Source organism: Ptychodera flava, chromosome 14 (genome assembly GCF_041260155.1).
Source record: "Ptychodera flava strain L36383 chromosome 14, AS_Pfla_20210202, whole genome shotgun sequence".
NCBI lineage: Eukaryota > Metazoa > Hemichordata > Enteropneusta > Ptychoderidae > Ptychodera > Ptychodera flava.
The window spans coordinates 30,633,348-30,653,909 of NC_091941.1; the positions used below are offsets into that span (position 1 = coordinate 30,633,348).

At 37.3% G+C, this 20,562-nt stretch overlaps 1 protein-coding gene across 1 annotated transcript in view; it reads left to right on the forward strand.

The window, feature by feature from the left end:
* LOC139150144 (small ribosomal subunit protein uS12m-like) overlaps positions 1–20,562 on the forward strand; it is a 629,842-nt gene that overhangs the window by 277,208 nt on the left and 332,072 nt on the right. The window lies entirely within an intron of this gene.

Genomic DNA, 20,562 nt, shown 5'->3' on the forward strand with positions numbered 1-20,562 from the left:
GTAGGATAGAAGGGAGATCTTCCTCCCTGAGTGAGAAAAAAATGAACATTTTGAAGCCATTTTACGCACGATTTCACCTTGAAAACTGGGGATTCAAGATAACTTTTTATGTGGTAGTGAACATGGCAATAGAGGTACAGGCCGTAATGACAAAATGAATACCAGAATCTGAAAAAGGACGGAAGGAATAGAACATACTTCATACTGAAACCTAATATAAAGCATATCATGTCCTTCAGTCACAATAGATCCTAGAAAACGTTCAATCTGGCTGAAATGTTGTAGTTTGCATAACCTGAAAACACCAAAAGGTGAAACGGCTCTGAAAATTAGCCAAATAAATTCAATTGATAGCCGCTCGGCATATATTTCTTGAGACCATCATATAAGCATGCCGATCGTTGCTTTTCACAGATATCCAAGATGGCGGGCCAGACGGCATGTAATAGTCATCGGAGAGGTTTATTAATAGCAAGTAACGAGTTAGCGATCTTAAAATGGCCCAATCACAAGTAAAAGGGAAATTCGAATTTTAATAGAGTGTGTACTTCATAGGGAAATGTTTGTTGGTAGATAGATAATTAAGATGTGTTTATTGTAAATTATGGTTTTTTCATGTTTTGCATGATTTTATTGCAATAAACTTGAATCCTAAAAAACAACCGTCAGGATCAATTATTTATGTCAAATCTATGCAGAAAACTCAAGTCACATGTCTCTGTACGATGTCTAAATCATACGATATGCCAATTGTGTATTTTCATAAGCACATACTGATCGCCGCCATTATGACCGCCAAATTGACCCATGGGACAATATTTCAGATAGGAACATAACAATTGTTTATTAGACACGCTGAGGATTATAAAGATATACGTTTCTTGAATATATCCGTTGCAAGAGGATTTCATTTTCCGACAAGACTACTGAGTATCAGAGAATTGATCAGGATGACTCAGGCCCTAGGGTAACTGTAGCATATGTTCAGGTTATACCTCAGTGCGAGTCAATAGGCCTACTGTCATACTGTTCCACTTGAAGTTATTCTATCTACTAGTATGGATGTATAGAAAAGGGGAACCCTCATGGTCTGTCAGAACCATCAGGCACTACTCAGCATGGCAATTTAACACACACCTCTACTGGAGAATTCTACAAATCATTGTGTGTAGGCTGTGAGTAGTAGAATCTCACACCCCCAAGGACCTGGGATCAGATTTCTCACACGAGTTGGGGATATTTTGTCTCACACGAGCCGCAGGCGAGTGTGAGACAAAATATCCCCAACTCGTGTGAGAAATCTGATCCCAGGTCCTTGGTGTGTGAGATTCTTTTTCTCACATGACCACAAAATGCGTTAAATTCACATTGGACACGTTCAACATTATCCAAAATCGTGACAACTCTGTCGTCTGCCACTGTACTCTGACCCACTTACTTTGTAGTTCCGGTTTGTGTGTTACTCGTCGTGCCATTGGATAACATTTTGCGCGTGGAATGAAACAGACTGTCTATCATCCAATCAGAGCTTGTGTAATATTTACTGCAGAGTGAGGGACGGTTTCTGAGAGTGTGAGATCGATTTTTCTCACATTCCTGGCCGCTGGGAGTGCGGGTCACTACTCGATAATCTAGATAGCCATGCTCGTACCACACAACATTCTCTCTTGTTTCCAACTTTTTTGTGTGTTTACCGGCTAGCGGCTCGGCTGTTTTGATACACTCTGTAAACAGCTTAAATCATGGCGAGATTGTAAAACAGCTGAGGTTGTACAAGTTTAGCTGTTTACAATCTTATCATCATGATTTCAAACTTATACTTGATTTATGTAGATTGTTGGATATTTACCCTAATCCTATCATGCTACAGGCCGGGATTTGTGCAATTTGTTGTTTGTTTATCACTACGACCAGCCCTATTGCTGACAGAATCTTATTTACATTGTTCCAAGACTTCATACAGAATAAACCATGATACTCTATTCGAATTTTTTAATTTCGCTTCTATATCGGTAATGGCATAAACGTTTGTGAAATATATAATTTCACTCCTATTAACCAGTGTTACGACCACGGGAAGTCGGCAAAGCAAAATGGAAACGGTTGTCTTAAATTGATTTTAGCAAAGTGGTACAATTCCAAGCGGACCCGCTGGCCGCAACAAAAGATGGTCAAATAAAGAAAACTATTCACAAATTATTGATAAAATTTCCTTATTCTTATTTGATAAAAGGACGTCACGTAGTGACAGCAAAAACAACTATTTACAATATTTAAAGTATCTCTACTCTGAGCGAGACTATGTAACATAATATGTATTTATTTTAGCTTTAAAAAATAACAGAAAGTGTCCACAGACCCGACGACAAGGGCTCTCTTGACTCGAAACACGCTGGTTCACAGTGAGTTGTACGGAAATTTTTGACGACATCAAACTCTATCAAAAAAGTTCTGATTAACTTATTCGCTCGTTATTTTGTATTCACATTTCAATCTTGACTATTACTATACATTTGTGGCTGACTTATTAATGTCTCCAAATATTATCCTCCGAGTATACCCGAGGGAAAGTTTATTTTACACAAAAGATCGTCAGTAGATAATGTTTGTTAAAGCGGAAGTATCGGTGCCGACGGGCTGCACACGATTAAATTTGGTCGCATATAATTGATGGAGAACATTATCTGAAAGACATCTATTTTATTGAACATTAATTGTTGGAGCTATTTGAAAGAATTAAATTATCAAGAGGTGAAACAGATCTATACCGCCGTGTTTGTCTCTTTATTCACAAGTCTTTGTATTTGTACGTAAATGATATTTATGACTTTACTGGCCACAAATATTCTTTATAAAAAGATTTTATCGGTCTTTATACTTGCACGGAAATGACATTTATGGCTTTACTCACCTCAAGTGTCCTTTAATAAGATCGAACAATATTTTCAAATTAATCTTATAATTGTGTTGTTTTCTGAAGTCATCCTGACAACAGCTGTTGCTATAGTGCACAAAACATACACGGTTGTATTTCTTCTTTTTTTCCTCTTTAATATTAACAAAATATGATGCTGACTTTATTTTTGTATTTATTGAAGCTGCTGCTCTTCGCGCTATTAAAGTGTACGTGTGCGCTAAAACCCCCATCCTCATTGATTACGTGACGTATACATGGATTATTGATATTACATATGCATCAGCCCATCGCTTTTTAATTTATTTTGTATAAAACAAGCATTTTTCTAACTAGGATAGAATTTTCCAACTGCTTGTGGACATAATGAAAAATTCCGAATTACCGTGGTACGAGTAATGGAACTTGGAGTCGGCATTTAAACATGCTTGACAAAAACTAGGAGACCGGAAAAAGCGATGCCATTGTGAGTGTGCGCTTTTGCGTCGAAATGTGAACGTATTATCTATGTTTAGGACAAATCACAATAGTTAAGAAATTGTTTTTGTAGATAATAATGTTTAATAAAATGTAACGATTGATGAAGATAAACAAGGCTTAAAAACTGAATAAATCCTTCTGGTATGTCAGACATACAGTGAAGAGCGCCCCGCAAGAGACGAGTTATTCCGCGAAAGTAAACTGACGCAATTGCAACAACAGTGAAAAGAAGTAAAACAGTCATCTATCGTATGAGGGCGTAAACACATTTACCAATAGCTACTAGTAAGTTGACTTGTTTGTTGCAGTCTTTACATCACCGTATTTGTATCTGTCTTGCTTTAGAAAGTGGAGATTGAATACGATCTCTGAGCAAACTTGTTATCTTTCGATCAAATAAGGAGATACGCCTACCTCTGTTTGGACAAAAACCAATCGTTCGCTTGTATGGTTTCTGCGTACGTCTAGCTCTGTTCATAGCTCCGAGAACACTTGGTGGTAGCTTGAGGTGTTGTGTAACCGACACGAGACCTTTTAGTGTAATTTGTACACTCATCTACAATAAGATTACTAAAAAACAATTTTAAAAATCAACGATTTGAAAATGAAGGTTGCTAGCGTCTGCTCTGTGATAAGGCGGCTTGGGAAAGACGAAAATTGGAAGAGCATTTTGAAAGGCAGATGGAAAAGTGTTTCATGATTTTCCATCACTATCGCACAAAAAAATCAACTATATTCTTGTCCCTCGAATTATTAATCCCCTGAATGTAATTGATAAATACAAACTAAATCAGCAGACTTTTGATTCGTATCCTTGAACGGAAAATATCCAATCTCTTCCGGTATACAAACGAAAATTCCTGCGAAAGGATTTTTTGCAAATAATACTTGGATTAATATTTAATGTCTTAGCCAAATATTTTCCCTCGTTAGATTCCACGTAATCGTCGGTACATTTCTAGCCTGTCTCCATGTCTAGAATCACTGAAGGCACGCCGTCTTTGCTTAATTCCTCAGGCGTATTCCGTACATGTTTCTGTTTCCTAAATCGTTGATGGTGAATGTTGAAAGCTTTATCGGGGATTGCGATGTCGACGGAGGTGTATTAGCCATGTCGTTGCGGAGTTGAGTCCATTCAAATGATTAAGAATACCATTATGGACAATGGGAAGTGCAGGGCTGTGGAAAGCCGACTACATGCAATTACAACGTTGGTGGCGTAATCCCCCTGAAAACCGATTCTGACGTTCTGACTGAGTTGCTCACTGCGGATATGATGTTGTTGAAGGTAGGGTTACCATGCACCCCATGGATATATATTTTTAAACTACATTTTTGTAATCTTTAGGGTCTATAGTTAATGAATTTTGATGTTCCCAAAATCAAATATTGTCCCATGGGGTTCATTTGGCGCCATCTTTACCGCCATCTTTGATTTCAACAATGGGGTAGGGGTACACATTTACAGCTCGACGGAAACAGAAACAATCAAATACTACAAACTTACATTTTTAGAAAGCCCAGATCATGGCCTTTTCATTGATGTATAACTTAATGGGGATAAATTAATATTCGAACGTCGATTAGACTTTATATTGGCCATTGACCGTAAATCATAAAATTTGCTAAATTTCAAACCAAATAATTAAGTTCCTGTTCCTCCAAACAATTTTTCATAAGGTATTTATATACTGTTTTGGAAGAACTTGGTGCAATAAACAAGAAAAACAACATTAAAAGTATGTGTCTTGAGATTTAGTGGCTGCATTAGCTTGTTTTCTTAATACGTGGTAAGCCATATATCCGTTTGTAACATAAGGGGTAGGGGTAATGTTTCCCTTTCTCTTTCGAAAATGAATGATGAAATCATAAAAGTGTTTCATTTTTTGAAAGTGCTGAATCAGGCATTTCTAAACATATATAGTTATATGGGGAAAAGCCGCATATTTAAAAGTCACAAAGCTTAAACCTTTCAGTTTGTGTCGATTTTCAGTGATTTTTTATTATAAGGGGTAGGGGTAATGTTTGCCTTGCTGCCTCGAACAAGAATTATGAAACCATATAAATTTTATACTGATTGAAAGCTCTGATATAGGCCTTCCTAAACATATGTAGTTTTATGGGGAAAAGTCGCATATTTGAAAGTTACAAGGCTTAAGCCTCTCAGTTTGTGTCATTTTTTATTTTAAGGGGTAGGGGTAATGTTTCCCTTTCTGCCTCGAATCATGAATCATGAAACCATATAAATGTTATTTTGGTTGAAAGCTGTGAAAAGTACCTTGCTAAACATGTATAGTTTTTTAGGGAAAAATCGCCCATTTGAAAGTTACGAAACTTAAACCTTTCAGTTTGTGTCAATTTTAAGTGATTTTTTTGAACAATATTCACAAAGCAGTTAGTCCGTTGGCCAGGTATCGAAATCATCCCCTCTAAGGCATTTTACCCACTATGATTTTCTGTTAGCTAGTATTCTCAGCTGTCATAATCTGCTTGTTTGCCATTTAACTGATAGTGTATAAGAGTGTAACGACTTGTTTTGTAGGTGGCTCTTACGCCCTCACTAGTAAAATAGGAATGGGTTAGGGGTAACATATTTACCGCTAGTCGGAAACAAAAAGAACAAAGTACCATAAACAATATATGTTTAGAAAGCCCAGATAATTTCCTTACCATTGGTACATAACGTAATAGGGATAAATCAATATTCAAACATCGATTAGATTTTATATCGGCCATGAAATGTAAATTGTAAAATTTGCTTTATTTCAAACCCAATAATTAAGACGTTCCTCCAAACAATTTTTACAATGTATACATATATATATATTTAAAGAACTTAATGCAATAAAGAAGAAAAGCAATGTTGAAAATGTGTGTCTTGAGATTTACGGGGTGCGTCGATTGTCATCCTTATATGTGGTATGCCGTATATCCCTCTATAATATACATTTAAGGGATAGGGGTATGGGTAATGTTTCCTCTCCTTCCAAACACAGCGAATAAGGAATCCACATAAATGTCATATCTCTGAAACACTAAGGCAATTGTTTTTCCAACAAGATATACCTTGATGGGGTAAACTCAAAAATTATGCAGTGACAATGCCTAAACTCAAAAGTTTATGTTACTTTACTAATATTTACTTGTTAAAAGGAACATTAAAAATACTCTATAGGGCATTAAATAGCACTAAAAAGTTAAAATTGTGGTAAATAAAAGACGTTTTACTCATTTCAATAACTCAAACAAGGGAAAGACAGTTACCAGCTATATAACAGCTTGGATTTCGACAAAATCGATTATTTGATATAACTTTGGATGAGGCATCACAGGAAGAATCAATATGAAAGTACTTTTTAATGATGTAAACAAGTTCAGTACGCATAATTTTTAAAACAATATGTCAAAAACTTATATATTTCATATCCACAAACACTAAATTGGATTTCATAGTCTTCATGCTAAGTTGATATGACAGCAGCAATAATCAATCCCTTTTCTTTAAATGTATCGCGAGTGATATATAAGCAATAAAGCACCACTTGGAAGGGATACCACACGGTTTCGACCGGTAAACAGCAAACACGCACAAACTCCACTCGTGTGTTTAAGGAGTGAAATGGTCAAAACGAGTGGTGTATCCTACCTATAGGGGTTGTTTATCGCTATATTATATGAGTATATTGAAACCTGTGATGAAAATAAAAAACAACTTGAAAGAAACCCACTTTAGAGATAGGAATGGCCAACTGTACAGTATATCATAAATATATACACAGTCATGTGACCGTCTGGGCGAATCAGAGCTCACTATTAACAGTATTACTTTTAATACCAACGAGGATTACATTTTCGACTGGGTTATAAAATTCAATAGCGCAATAATTCTGGAACTGAAACCCGAAAAGCCAAATGTCACAGAACACATTCAAATTACGCAACTAAATAGTAAACAGAAGGCGAACAAACATTCTATACACCAGGCAATAAGAAGGCGAAACAAACCTCAGGAAATGACTACAAAGGCTTATATTCCAATTAACACCTCAATGTGTAAAAAGCCTTGTAAGTGAGTCTATCATTAGTTTCTTATCATGGATGACATTTAACCAATGGTAGACCCTGACTTATTTGAAACATAGACCCTAAAAACGGACGTTTTAGGGTCCATGCTTGAAGACACCAACTTGAACTTGAAAACATTAACTTTCGAGTTAGATCAGCCACCAGCAGCTTAGAAAAAAGAAGTCAACATAATCATCAGTCAAGCTAGACAACCGCATTACACATTATACGCCATAGAGAGGGCATTCTTACACAATTCACAAAAAGCGTTAAAAAGCTTCGTTAAAGACATTTTTCGCGATCCCAGAGACTGGGCGTGGCTGGTTGCGTGGCTAATGCAAAATATTAGTCATGCTGAATCAAGGTGTAATCAAGTATTAGCTTATTTATGGATTGGGGAAATCCTAATCCTGACAGTAATGATGAAATACAAACTTTGTGAAAAGTTTAGAAAATTTGCCATTTCTTTGATTTGTATGTTTTACAATCCATGTTGTACAGTACTGCCTGTACTATACATGAACAGTTCATACATTTGGCAAGTATTCTGTACCGTTTTTCCATAGTTAGGTCCCCATAGTCCGAGATAGTGTCAACCATTTTCTTCGATTACTGTAATCTACTCCAATGTATTCCCACTTAACTCATTTGTATGATTACACAGGGAAGCCTATCACTTACAATCTAAGATTTGAGATATTTGACAACAACATGTATGCAATTTTTTATATTTTTCATATATGACTAAATAATACACAGGAGAAAGTCATACTCAATGTTTTATCCAATTGAAAGTCAAATTTTCACCGATACAAGTAGAGGTGGCCATCTGTAAGCCAAACGAGAATAAATATATTGGCAAAGATGGATATTAATTGAGCTTTTCCCTTCTCAGATCCCAGTTACTCATACAACGGGGGTATAAGCGAGATATGGTACCTTCATGAAAGGCAAAAGTATCGAATGTGTTGAAACCAAAGTGTCCCCTAGTCAGTACCACATAGCCTACAGGTACACCTTAAAAGCACACTTACCAGGCTAAAATACCGAGAGTTGAATTCCTTCAAAAGTGGCAACACCTGGAAAGACACCGTGGCAACCAATTTATCACCCTGATCTCTGACTATTTACCTCTACACCCAGTAAAGCACCGGGACACAAGACAGTTGTACATCACAAAACTTAAGAGAGATCAAAGACACTCACTAAACAGAAAGCAGGATGGAAGACTGCAAAAAAACAATTTTTCAAATAGGCAAAAAGGAGGCCAAAAACACCAAAACACAAACATTCAAAGCAACGACCATGGGTCGGGTTTTCTTCCTTTAAATCGGTACAAAGCCAAACCAAAGGACCTTTCAAAGGCCACCGCACTTCCCTTAAAGCCCCACTCGAAATAGACCGGGATCAGGATTAATGCCAAGTTTGGTTGGGCGTTTTGGGGCATGGCTCTGCCTAAATGAGTCTGTTGGTAACGGTCGCGATCGTTCGCATGATCTGCGACTTGCTCTCAAATCATGCTCAGACTCGGACTAATATAGATACGTACAACCTTCGTTTCCCGGTTCGTTTCAGTTATGAGATGGCAAATGCTCGAAATAAAAAAGAAAGAATTAAAACTATCAACTTAATCAAACATGAGTTTGCTTGAGTGAATTTACTGAAGTTTTCAGGCCATGTCAACGTTCATTTGTGAATGATTCGGCTACTGACCTCCATGTACATACGGAATATTGGCGCCGTACATAGTGCAATAAATTAATAAACTCAAAGAAAAATTACAAATAACGTGAATTGGCAATTTCATATGGTGAACTACTGATTAATGTTGACTAAACTGTATCCATCTGAACATGGAAGGAGGAACATGTCAGGAAAATGGTAGGAAATAGGTAAACGGCGACGTCATGACCGATCGCCATTAAGGTAGAATGCGCCTCGGGGACAGATATTCGGACTCTCAAACTTTTTCAATTCTTTTCTGATCTACCACTTGTGGGGGTTCGTTTTAAAGCTCTTGGAGTAAGAAAACTTTTCACCAGCTTATTTTTTCGAAAATCGAAAATTTTGATTTTTCTCCATGGAGTTAACACAGGGATGGTGGCCATTTTGAATTTCAAATATCGGTAAATCTCGAGTAATTTGTTTCTCTAGTTCCAAAATTTGCATGGTGACCCCCTATTTTTATTCTTGATTTTGAAAGAGAATGGTTGAAATATTATTTGAGGAAAGTTTGAGCAATAGTTTAAGTCTTTCACTTTCGAGGTGCATACTACCTTAAAATCAGAAAATAAAGGAAGTTCACAACTTCACGTAAGGGCCGATACTTCCTTGAATCTCGTGTATCACGATACCTGTAATAGCGATAACGGTCGGGTGCTCGGTTGCTTGGCGGGTAACATCATCGACAACCCATCCTGAGTTATGTTTATTTTCGTAGCTATCGGTATGTCAAAACCTTACCAGCACTCCCAACACCACATGTCATTTCCACGTGTAAAAACATGTGTATATACGGCCGTTTTCGTGGCCAGCATATATATCCAAAACAACTGTTCGGTACCGTCACGTTCGACCGTACATTTGAAAGTTGTTAAAAACGTGGATCTCTTCGACTGACTATAATTAAATTGATCATTGGGGCTACCATCATGTTTTGAATTTTTTTCGATGTCATTCTCGGTGCAAACTACAGACTCTCCCTACAGTTTTGTTTTAAAAAGTTTACGCGCTTTTCGCAAGAATACAATCGTACTACAAGTATAGTCCTCTTGCTAAGTCATGTCTGAAAATGGTTCACTTTCGTGATGTCATTGCACCATAAACGCTAGCAAAAGAGTTGATGACAATTTACACAAAGTTTTCATCTTTTGCCCGCTGATATAACTCTAAGCATACTTATGGTTTGTTTACATCGTAATATTGTTCTCGTATGCACAGAAAATGTGTTGACCAGTTTACACCTCTGCGCGTCACTTTGTTTTGTTCAGAAAGCGATTTCTCCCCTAGTCGTCGTAGTTTTTAAAAAGCTTGGTGAAAGTTTGCGGATACCTTTATGGCCTAGGTGTTTTCTAATAAGTTTTGTTTGAGAATCGTTTAGGCCGATTTTAACGGAGAGGTCAACCTATAGCTGTTGCCAGTTGTCACGCAAACGCCATTATGAATTTTCAATGAGTTGGGGCCTTTTGTACCCCACTCACCGGTTTAAATAGCACTACCGTAACACAATGGCAAAACATGACCACACACGAAATTGTGTTAAAAACTCAAAAACGGAAAGAATAATAAAACTAAACAAGCAAAAATAACTGCACAAAATGACAAACAAAATATCTCAAACACGATATTACAACGTTCCAAACATAAACGCATGCATCACAGTGACCAACAAAAACCATGGATTTACTAAGAATCTTTCTTCACACAAATCTAACAATTATAGAAATGAAGGCTCTTTACAAAGGTTTGAAATTAATTCCAACACATAATACAACGATAAAACTCAGAAAAATAAATTCAAACACAAGTCCACACAGACTCCACAAACAACTCAAGAAGCACAAGACGCAAAAATTACCCAGAAGCTACGGTTAACTCTAGTTAGCATTTTCTTCCTCAATGAAAGTCAAACCATAAGTCTATTACAGAGATGTATGTGACATACTACATATTAAGAAAACATGCTCATGCAGATTCTAAATCCCAAGATATACATTTCCAACATTGCTTTTCTTCTTTATTGCATTAAGTTTTTTTAAGGAAATATACAAATACCTTGTAAAATTGTTTGGCGGAACATTAACTTAATTATTAGGTTTGAAATTACGCAAATTTTACAATTTACATTTCATGGCCGATATAAAATCTAATCGATGTTTGAATATTGATTTATCTCCATTAAGTTGTATACCAATGGTAAGGGCATCATCTGGGCACTCTACAAATGTATTGTTTATGGTACTTTGTTCTTTTTGTTTCCGACTAGCGGTAAATATGTTACCCCTAACCCATTGCTATTTTACTAGTGAGGGCGTGACAGCCCCCTACAAAACAAGTCGTTAAATTCTTACACACAATCGGTTAAATGGCAAATAAGCAGATTATGACGGCTGAAAATACAAGTTAACAGAAAATCATAGTGGGTAAAATGCCTTAGAGGGGATGATTTCGATACCTTGCCACTAACTGACTAACTGCTTTGTGCATATTGTTCAAAAAATAACTTAAAATTGACAAAAACTGACAGGCTTAAGCTTTGTAACTTTACAACATGCGACTTTTACCAATAAAACTATATATGTTTAGAAAGGCCCTATACAGAGCTTTCAAACAGTATAACATTTATATGGTTTTATAATTATTGTTCGAGGCAGCAAGGGAAACATTACCCCTACCTCATATAATAAAAAATCACCGGAAATCGACACAAACTGAAAGGTTTAAGTTTTGTAACTTTCAAATGGGCGATTTTTCCCCATAAAACTATACATGTTTATCAAGGAACTTTTCACAGCTTTCAACCAAAATAACATTTATATGGTTTCATGATTCGTGATTCGAGGCAGAAAGGGAAACATTACCCCTACCCCTTATATTATATTTTTGTTTAAAAAATCACTTAAAACTGACACAAACTGAAAGGCTTAAGCCTTGTAACTTTCAAATATGCGACTTTTCCCCATAAAACTATATATGTTTAGGAAGGTCTTTATCAGAGCTTTCAATCAGTATAAAATTTATATGGTTTCATAATTCATTGTTCGAGGCAGCAAGGGAAACATTACCCCTACCCCTTATAATAAATAATCACTGAAAATCGACACAAACTGAAAGGTTTAAGCTTTGTGACTTTTAAATATGCGGCTTCTCCCCATATAACTATATATGTTTAGAAATGCCTGATTCAGCACTTTCAAAAAATGTAACACTTTTATGGTTTCATTATTCATTAGCGAAACAGAAAGGGAAACATTACCCCTACCCCTTATGTTACACACGGATATATGGCTTACCACGTATTAAGAAAACAAGCTAATGCAGCCACTAAATCTCAAGACACATACTTTTAATGTTGTTTTTCTTGTTTATTGCACTGAGTTCTTCCAAAAAATATATAAATACCTTATGAAAAATTGTTTGGAGGAACAGGAACTTAATTATTTGGTTTGAAATTTAGCAAATTTTACGATTTACGGTCAATGGCCAATATAAAGTCTAATCGACGTTCGAATAATAATTTATCCCCATTGAGTTATACATCAATGAAAAAGCCATGATCTGGGCTTTCTAAAAATGTAACGTTTATAGTATTTAATCGTTACTGTTTCCGTCGAGCGGTAAGTGTGTAACCCCTACCCCATTGTTGAAATCCAAGATGGTGGCCAAGATGGCGGCCGAGATGGCGCCAAATGAACCCCATGGGACAATATTTGATTTTGGGAACATTAAAATTCATTAACTATAGACCCTAAGCATTACAAAACTGTAGGTTAAAAAAATATATCCATGGGGTGCATGGGAACCCTACCATCCGACCCAACTAGAAGGGGTGGGAACCAAGAAAGGGTAGAAAAGTTGGTGTATGGGCCAATGACTAATGGCGAGAAAGTCGTCGATCAGCCGCGACTTTAGCTAACTCACAGTTCCTCAGTGGAGGGACTGTGGCTGATTAAAGCTAGTCGCTTACTCTTTCCGATCAGCATTTCATTTTTCAGGAGAACATACACGATCTGTTGTGATACTCTGCAGCTGAGCTTTCTTCCTTTCCGTCTGCCTGTTTATACATTTTATACATTTCTTCGCAAGCCGACTCAACACTCCCTGGCCATACATCAACCGATAATTGACAGAATTCTAGAAAAGACAGGTTATACGTTCCGTTTACCGTTTGTAAATAGTTTGAATGACTTTATTCTCCACCTTTTTCACATGACTCAGTACAACAGAAAGATTTGTCTTGCACTAAAATGCAATAATGTCCGCTGTTGATGTTAACACCAGTTTCAGTGGTGTCAGAAATTTTTCACTTTAGTTTTATGCGGATGTCCTGACAAGTACATTCGTCAATATTGAAAGCCTGTCCATGATTGTTGATGCAATTATCCTGAAAATTAGTCACTTTTCCGATTCAAATGTGGACAGTAATCCGATTAGTATTATTAACTATAAATATATTTAATCATAAGTACATAAAACAAAGATTTATAACGACTTACTGTCTTCCTTTGTGCTGGCATTGTCATTTTTTGGCAATTTGACATGTTAAACAAGGCTTTTTGTGCACCTTTCAATTTGTAAGTCTGACCAACACACATTTGTTAAATGTTGGGGGGAAATACTTTCCCCTTATAAAAGCAGCTAATGTTTTGCAGCAGTTCTGAAATGTGCTCGCCGAGGTTAACTTTCTATGGTTTTAGTCGCAGGCTATTGTGTCTTAAAGCCCCAATAGCTGCGGATTTCATGCATTATTGTACTTGGGCCTCAGCCCAAGTACATTGTTTTCATTCCGTGGGAAAAAACTCGGTAAGGTATAACCATTCCTGGCTGAGACCAGGGAGGGCAAAATGTCTTGGCTTCATCTTTCTTGGCATAATAAATGGCGTAATGATGTTAACTGAATGGAAGTGCTGCTCTCAGCCAGTCTTGAATAAGTGAGATGTGAATATTAATGCTTCTCTATCTGAGTTTTTGCCACAAAATCTTCTGAATATAATCAAAATGTGCATCGAAATGCAACAATTAATGCACCCTCCGTTTCCTAGGCGATGGCACGACCCTTGCTACACCCACTGGACGAGCCAAAGTGGGAGGGGTAATTTCAGTTTGGTCGAACAAGAGGGCTCGAGACCAGAATTTAACATTTAAACTTGAAACATGTTTAATCGCTGACAAGATGTGGACTAGTGTTAATCGAAGTAAAATTGTGAAAAGGAAAGGTTTTATATCCCGGACACAATGAAAAACATTACGACTGGAAAACTGCACCCCCAGTTGAGAATAGTAATGCCCACAGCGATGGAGAACACTTATCCTTGAGCTGAGAAAACCAGACCATCATTTCGAAATAGAGTTGCAGATTCGAGAAGCTCGTTCAAAATAGCTAGGTGTGGTTTCGAGTTTTGAGGGCAAATTTCGCCTCCTTCATATAGAAATCGTACGTTTGTTTTTCCAGGAGAACACACCATTTGACACAAAATTTGCATGTAAAAGGGGTCGCCAGTAAGCACGTGGTCAAATCTGGCATAAGAAACAATATGAAATGTTGGGTAAAGCCAGTCCAAAATAAACTGATTTGAACTTTTGTGTTTTGTAATTTATACCACTGCAGTAACATTACCTTTTTTTGACAACATCACACAATGTAATACGTTTTGAAACTGAATACTCCGACGTATTCTGTGTCTCCTTTGCTAAAAAATACGGTATGCCGATTACCATGTAAGGAGATGATGACGTCAAGACAGATTTGCAGTGCGTTTGGTGCTGGATGGTGCACGAAGTTTTGTCAAGTGGCTTGTGTATTTATTTCCTAAATGGGAGAGATTAGGGTCGATCTAAACGAAGGCCGAAGAATGTTATGATACTCTAAGCGAGCTGAACTCTAACGCGAATGGTTGGATAATTTGGAGGATGTCTAGAATGATCTTGTCTTATTAAGATTATTTGGTGGTCAGTATTGAATTTCAACTGCGTCACAAGTTTGCGAAATGAGTATTCCGTCGCACGGTCAACGAACGATATTTTAGAAATCTGGAGACATGGCACATCGCATTTTTATTTTAGTATTTTATATTTTACAAAAGATTTAAGAAGCAATGATTTTGTCGAAAATTCTGAAAAAAATATATGAAGATTTGATCGCGAACACATTTTCACGTTGGGGTCAACTAGCCCTGCTTACGATGCTGTGTGTGTTCCGCTACAGCTATTATCGCCCCGCTCACCACAGCCCTGCAAAGACCCGTACGTAGGGTCGGTGACTTCAAATCCATTTTGGGACTTGACGTAAGAAGCCAAATTACTGCCGAAATTCAGCGTTCTTGGGCCCAAGTCGTATCCCAGCCTACCTCAGCCACTCGATCGCTTCCAAAAATGACAGTCTTTTATTCACTTCTCGTAAATAACCGTCGATGTCGGCAACTCTCTCGCTAGCCCTGCGTACGATGCTGTGTGTTAGCTGTAGCACATAGCATCGTACGCAGGGGGTCAACATGGGGTCGCAGCCATGCTACCTCAAAACTTATTTCTGTCTGCACTCAAAACTCAAAAATGTCGGATATGAACCTGAAAAATCGATGCAATTTTGTCAAACTTCGGCGAAATTTCAGCCTATAGACAAAATTTCATCCAGGTAAGGTAAATTTACTGAAATTTGATCGACAAATAATCCTGAGCTTGAACGTGACAGCTCGCCTTCTCCGGGAAGTCAAGCATCCAGCTAGCTGCACATACACAGTTGCCCATATGGCCAGGTTTATGAGATTGTTTTCAAGCGACGGCGGTAGACCGTACGGGGCTCTGGATATGAACCTACCGCCAGTGTAGCTGTAATAACTGTTGCGTTGTTTTTAGTGCCCACGGACGAAGTCCTGGGGGAGTTATAGGTTTGGTCATGTCAGTCCGTCCGTCCGTCCGTCCGTCCGTTCACGCAGATATCTCAGACATGCCCTGGTCAATTTCTTTCAAACTTTGCACAAGAATAGTACCCAACCCCATACAGATGCACGTCGATTTGTTTCACAATGCGATCGAATTTGGCCGTGTTAGAGGACTTTTTAGTTTACACCTCCATAGACTCCCATGTATAAGGCCAAGAAAAATAAAAATTTAGTTTCTCATCTATTCATATTGCCATAAGGATGCAGTGACACAGTTTTTTGTCCCCACGGATAAAGTCCAGGGGGCTTATAGATTGGGTCATATCCGTCCGTGAGTCCATCAGTGAGTCCATCGGTTCACGCAGATATCTCCAGACATTTTGACAAAATATCATGTGACCTTGGTGACCTTTGACCTCAAATATACATTATTGTCCATAACTCAGTAACCACAAGTGCTAAACCTTTCATATTTGGTATGATGGGACACCTTATGACGCCACATATTGTACGCCATTAATTATGCGCATATCTAATTTTGAGCGAGCCAATAGAGCTAGAGGTCTGATTTTTTGGTATATAGGGATAACTTAGCAATATAATTTGTTTGACAAAACGTCACGTGACCTCAATGACCTTTGACCTCAAATATACATATTTGTCCACAACTCAGTAACCACAAGTGCTACATCCTTCATATTTGGTATGATAAGACACCTTATGACACCACATATTGTACCTCATTAATTATGCGCATATCTAATTTTTAGCGAGCCAATAGAGCTAGAGGTCTGATTTTTGGTATATAGGAATAACTTAGCAATACAATTATTTTGACAAAATGTCACGTGACCTCAATGACCTTTGACCTCAAATATATATATATATTTGTCCACAACTTAGTAACCACAAGTGCTACACCCTTCATATTTGGTATGATGGGACACCTTATGACACCACATATTGTACCTCATTAATTATGCGCATATCTAATTCTGAGCAAGTCAATAGAGCTGGATGTCCGATTTTTGGTATATAGGGATAACTATAGGGTAGAAATCTAAATATGCCCATCTGAATATTAGACATCTATCATCGAGAACAAAAGAAATTTGCTGTAATTTGAATATTAAGGAGTTTAAGCAATTTCCACTATAAATAAAGAACCCCTGCCTCAAACTCCACAAAAGTTGCTAGACATATTTTGCCGTTGTCATGCCATTGCTTCGTTTAATAACCAGTTAATCAAATGCCTAATTGACAGGAGGAAATTCAAGTCCATATTTGAATAGTAGTATATATTGTCCTCAAAATTACTCTATCACGGCCCAAGTACTCATTGCCTTCAGCAATACTGCATTATTTTCATTACTTTATTTTTAAACTAAAGATGGTTTGTGTAAATGTTCCAACTAAAGGACGAGTATAGAAGTATCACTGCTTGCTGATTTGGATCATGCCTATAGGAGTATTAACAGGTTAAATAATAATAGGGGGCCGCACTCATAAAATGGCGCCCCAAGGAAAAAATGTACTATTTCCTGCACATACACATTGTAATCATACAAGAAACAAGCATGATGCCATTTACTTGAACTCACAACACACGATGGCCAACATTTTGTTGTTTAATCTTAGTATATTTTCTCTGTCACATGATTAGTTTTTGAAAATGGCGGGAAATCTAAAGTGATGGTAAAACGTTTGAATTTACATGCCACTTTCGACACTTATGACAGCTATACAATTTTCAGTTTTTCAAAGCTATATATTTGTAATCAAAGATGACAAGGAAACCCCCTCATACTATATATTTTCGAAAAAGCAGAGAATCTAAAGTTTAGTATGGTAGCAATAGTTTACTCGAAGAATAAAGAGGATGTACATTTGGGGTAAGAATCTCATCTTTGGTATTTAAAGATAAAGATTAATTTAAGTCAAAAACTTGACTCTATTTTCTGAAATGTAGAAAGAAGAGTATGTGTAGCAAAAACGACTATTTTGTTTTGCATTATCTATCATCATTCTAAATGGGCATGGGTTGAAAGAATGATACTCAAAAAAGTGATTACATTCAAAAGGTAAGAACTCCATTGCCAAACAAAATATTCGTTTTGATATGTAGCATTTAATGAACATAATGTGAAAATTTCAGAAAATTAAATCCAGCTAGAGTGGAGTTAAATTCTTAGGAAATCTTGAAATTTAGAGAGAAGAGAAGCCAGAAAATCGAATATTGGCATAAATTAACACTTCTTTATCACACAACTTAAGACTGCTCGACAAGCTAATAGGTTAACTCTTATATTTTAATCTTTGGTTAACAAATTAATTAAAGTTTAATGAATATCACTGTGTTGGGTGCAGCGCCCCCTTAATGGGTCTTATTCAAAGAAATCTCTTGGAAAACTGAGGATATTTTGAGATCAGTTTAATACACATACGCAGCTATTTGGGCTTTAGTACTTATCAGACGGGGATCTCTCCCGATTTTCTGTTTCTTTGGGGTTATTAAATTTAAAGTTTTTTGTCTCGGTCGTTTCCTATGTGTTTCCTTTGACAGCTAATTTGATGGAGACACCCATGGCAAGCTTGGTAATCACGATGCAATATCCCACGGAAATGCCGCGTGACTTCAAGAACTCGCTCTCACAGCCAAAGTACATCATAAAGCACTCGGGGTTTTTTTTTTTCTTTTACTGCAAACCGTGAACACCTCCCTTATTTTGACATTTGAAATCACAGAAGTCTTTGAAAAAATACATAAACCATGATTGGAATTTTTATCGACAATTGCTTAAATGCGAAAGGACCTGCCTACGCACACGGGGGCTTTTCCAATGTAATATACTGTCTGGACATCTTAATGGAGGGTTAGGAAACTGAAGTTCAACATAAATAGGCGGCACCTCGGAAGTTAACGCATTTTTAGGGAATCGTGTATTTTGTCCTGCGCCTAGAGCTCCCTTTTGAGATTAGGCGCATTATAAATATTATTTATTATTGTACTTGGGCCTCAGCCCAAGTACATTTGTTTTCATTCCGTGGGAAAAAACTCTGTAAGGTATAAACATTTCTGGCTGAGACCAGGGAGGGCAAAATGTCTTGGCTTCATCTTTCTTGGCATAATAAATGGCGTAATGATGTTAACTGAATGGAAGTGCTGCTCTCAGCCAGTCTTGAATAAGTGAGATGTGAATATTAATGCTTCTCTATCTGGGTTTTTGCCACAAAATCTTCTGAATATAATCAAAATGTGCATCGAAATGCAACAATTAATGCACCCTCCGTTTCCTAGGCGATGGCACGAACCTTGCTACAACCCCTGGACGAGCCAAAGTGGGAGGGGTAATTTCAGTTTGGTCGAACAAGAGGGTCGAGACCAGAATTTAACATTTAAACTTGAAACATGTTTAATCGCTGACAAGATGTGGATTAGTGTTAATCAAAGTAAAGTGTGAAAAGGAAAGGTTTATATCCCGGACACAATGAAAAACATTACGACTGGAAACTGTACCCCCAGTTGAGAATAGTAATGCCCACAGCGATGGAGAACACTTATCCTTGAGCTGAGAAAACCAGACCATCATTTCGAAATAGAGCTGCAGATTCGAGAAGCTCGTTCAAAATAGCTAGGTACACTCCATAAAGGGGTGGTTTCGAGTTTTGAGGGCAAATTTCGCCTCTTTCATATAGAAATCGTACGTTTGTTTTTCCAGGAGAACACACCATTTGACACAAAATTTGCATGTAAAGGGGTCGCCAGTAAGCACGTGGTCAAATCTGGCATAAGAAACAATATGAAATGTTGGGTAAAGCCAGTCCAAAATAAACTGATTTGAACTTTTGTGTTTTGTAATTTATACCACTGCAGTAACATTACCTTTTTTTGACAACATCACACAATGTAATACGTTTTGAAACTGAATACTCGGACGTATTCTGTGTCTCCTTTGCTAAAAAATATGGTATGCCGATTACCATGTAAGGAGATGATGACGTCAAGACAGATTTGTAGTGCGTTTGGTCCTGGATTATGCACGAAGTTTTGTCAAGGTAGCTTGTGTATTTATTTCCTAAATGGGAGAGATTAGGGTCGATCTAAACGAAGGCCAAAGAATGTTATGATACTAAGCGAGCTGAACTCTAACGCGAATGGTTGGATAATTTGGAGGATGTCTAGAATGATCTCGTCTCATTATTAAATAAGGTTATTTGGCGGTCAGTATTGAATATCAACTGCGTCACAAGTTTGCGAAATGAGTATTCCGTCGAACGGTCAACGAACGATATTTTAGAAATCTGGAGACATGGCACATCGCATTTTTATTTTAGTATTTTATATTTTACAAAAGATTTAAGAAGCAATGATTTTGTCGAAAATTCTGAAAAAATATAGGAAGATTTGATCGCGGACATATTTTCACTTGGGGTCAACTAGCCCTGCGTACGATGCTGTGTGTTCCGCTACAGCCACAGGTACTTAAATCAACCAGTGATCGCGAA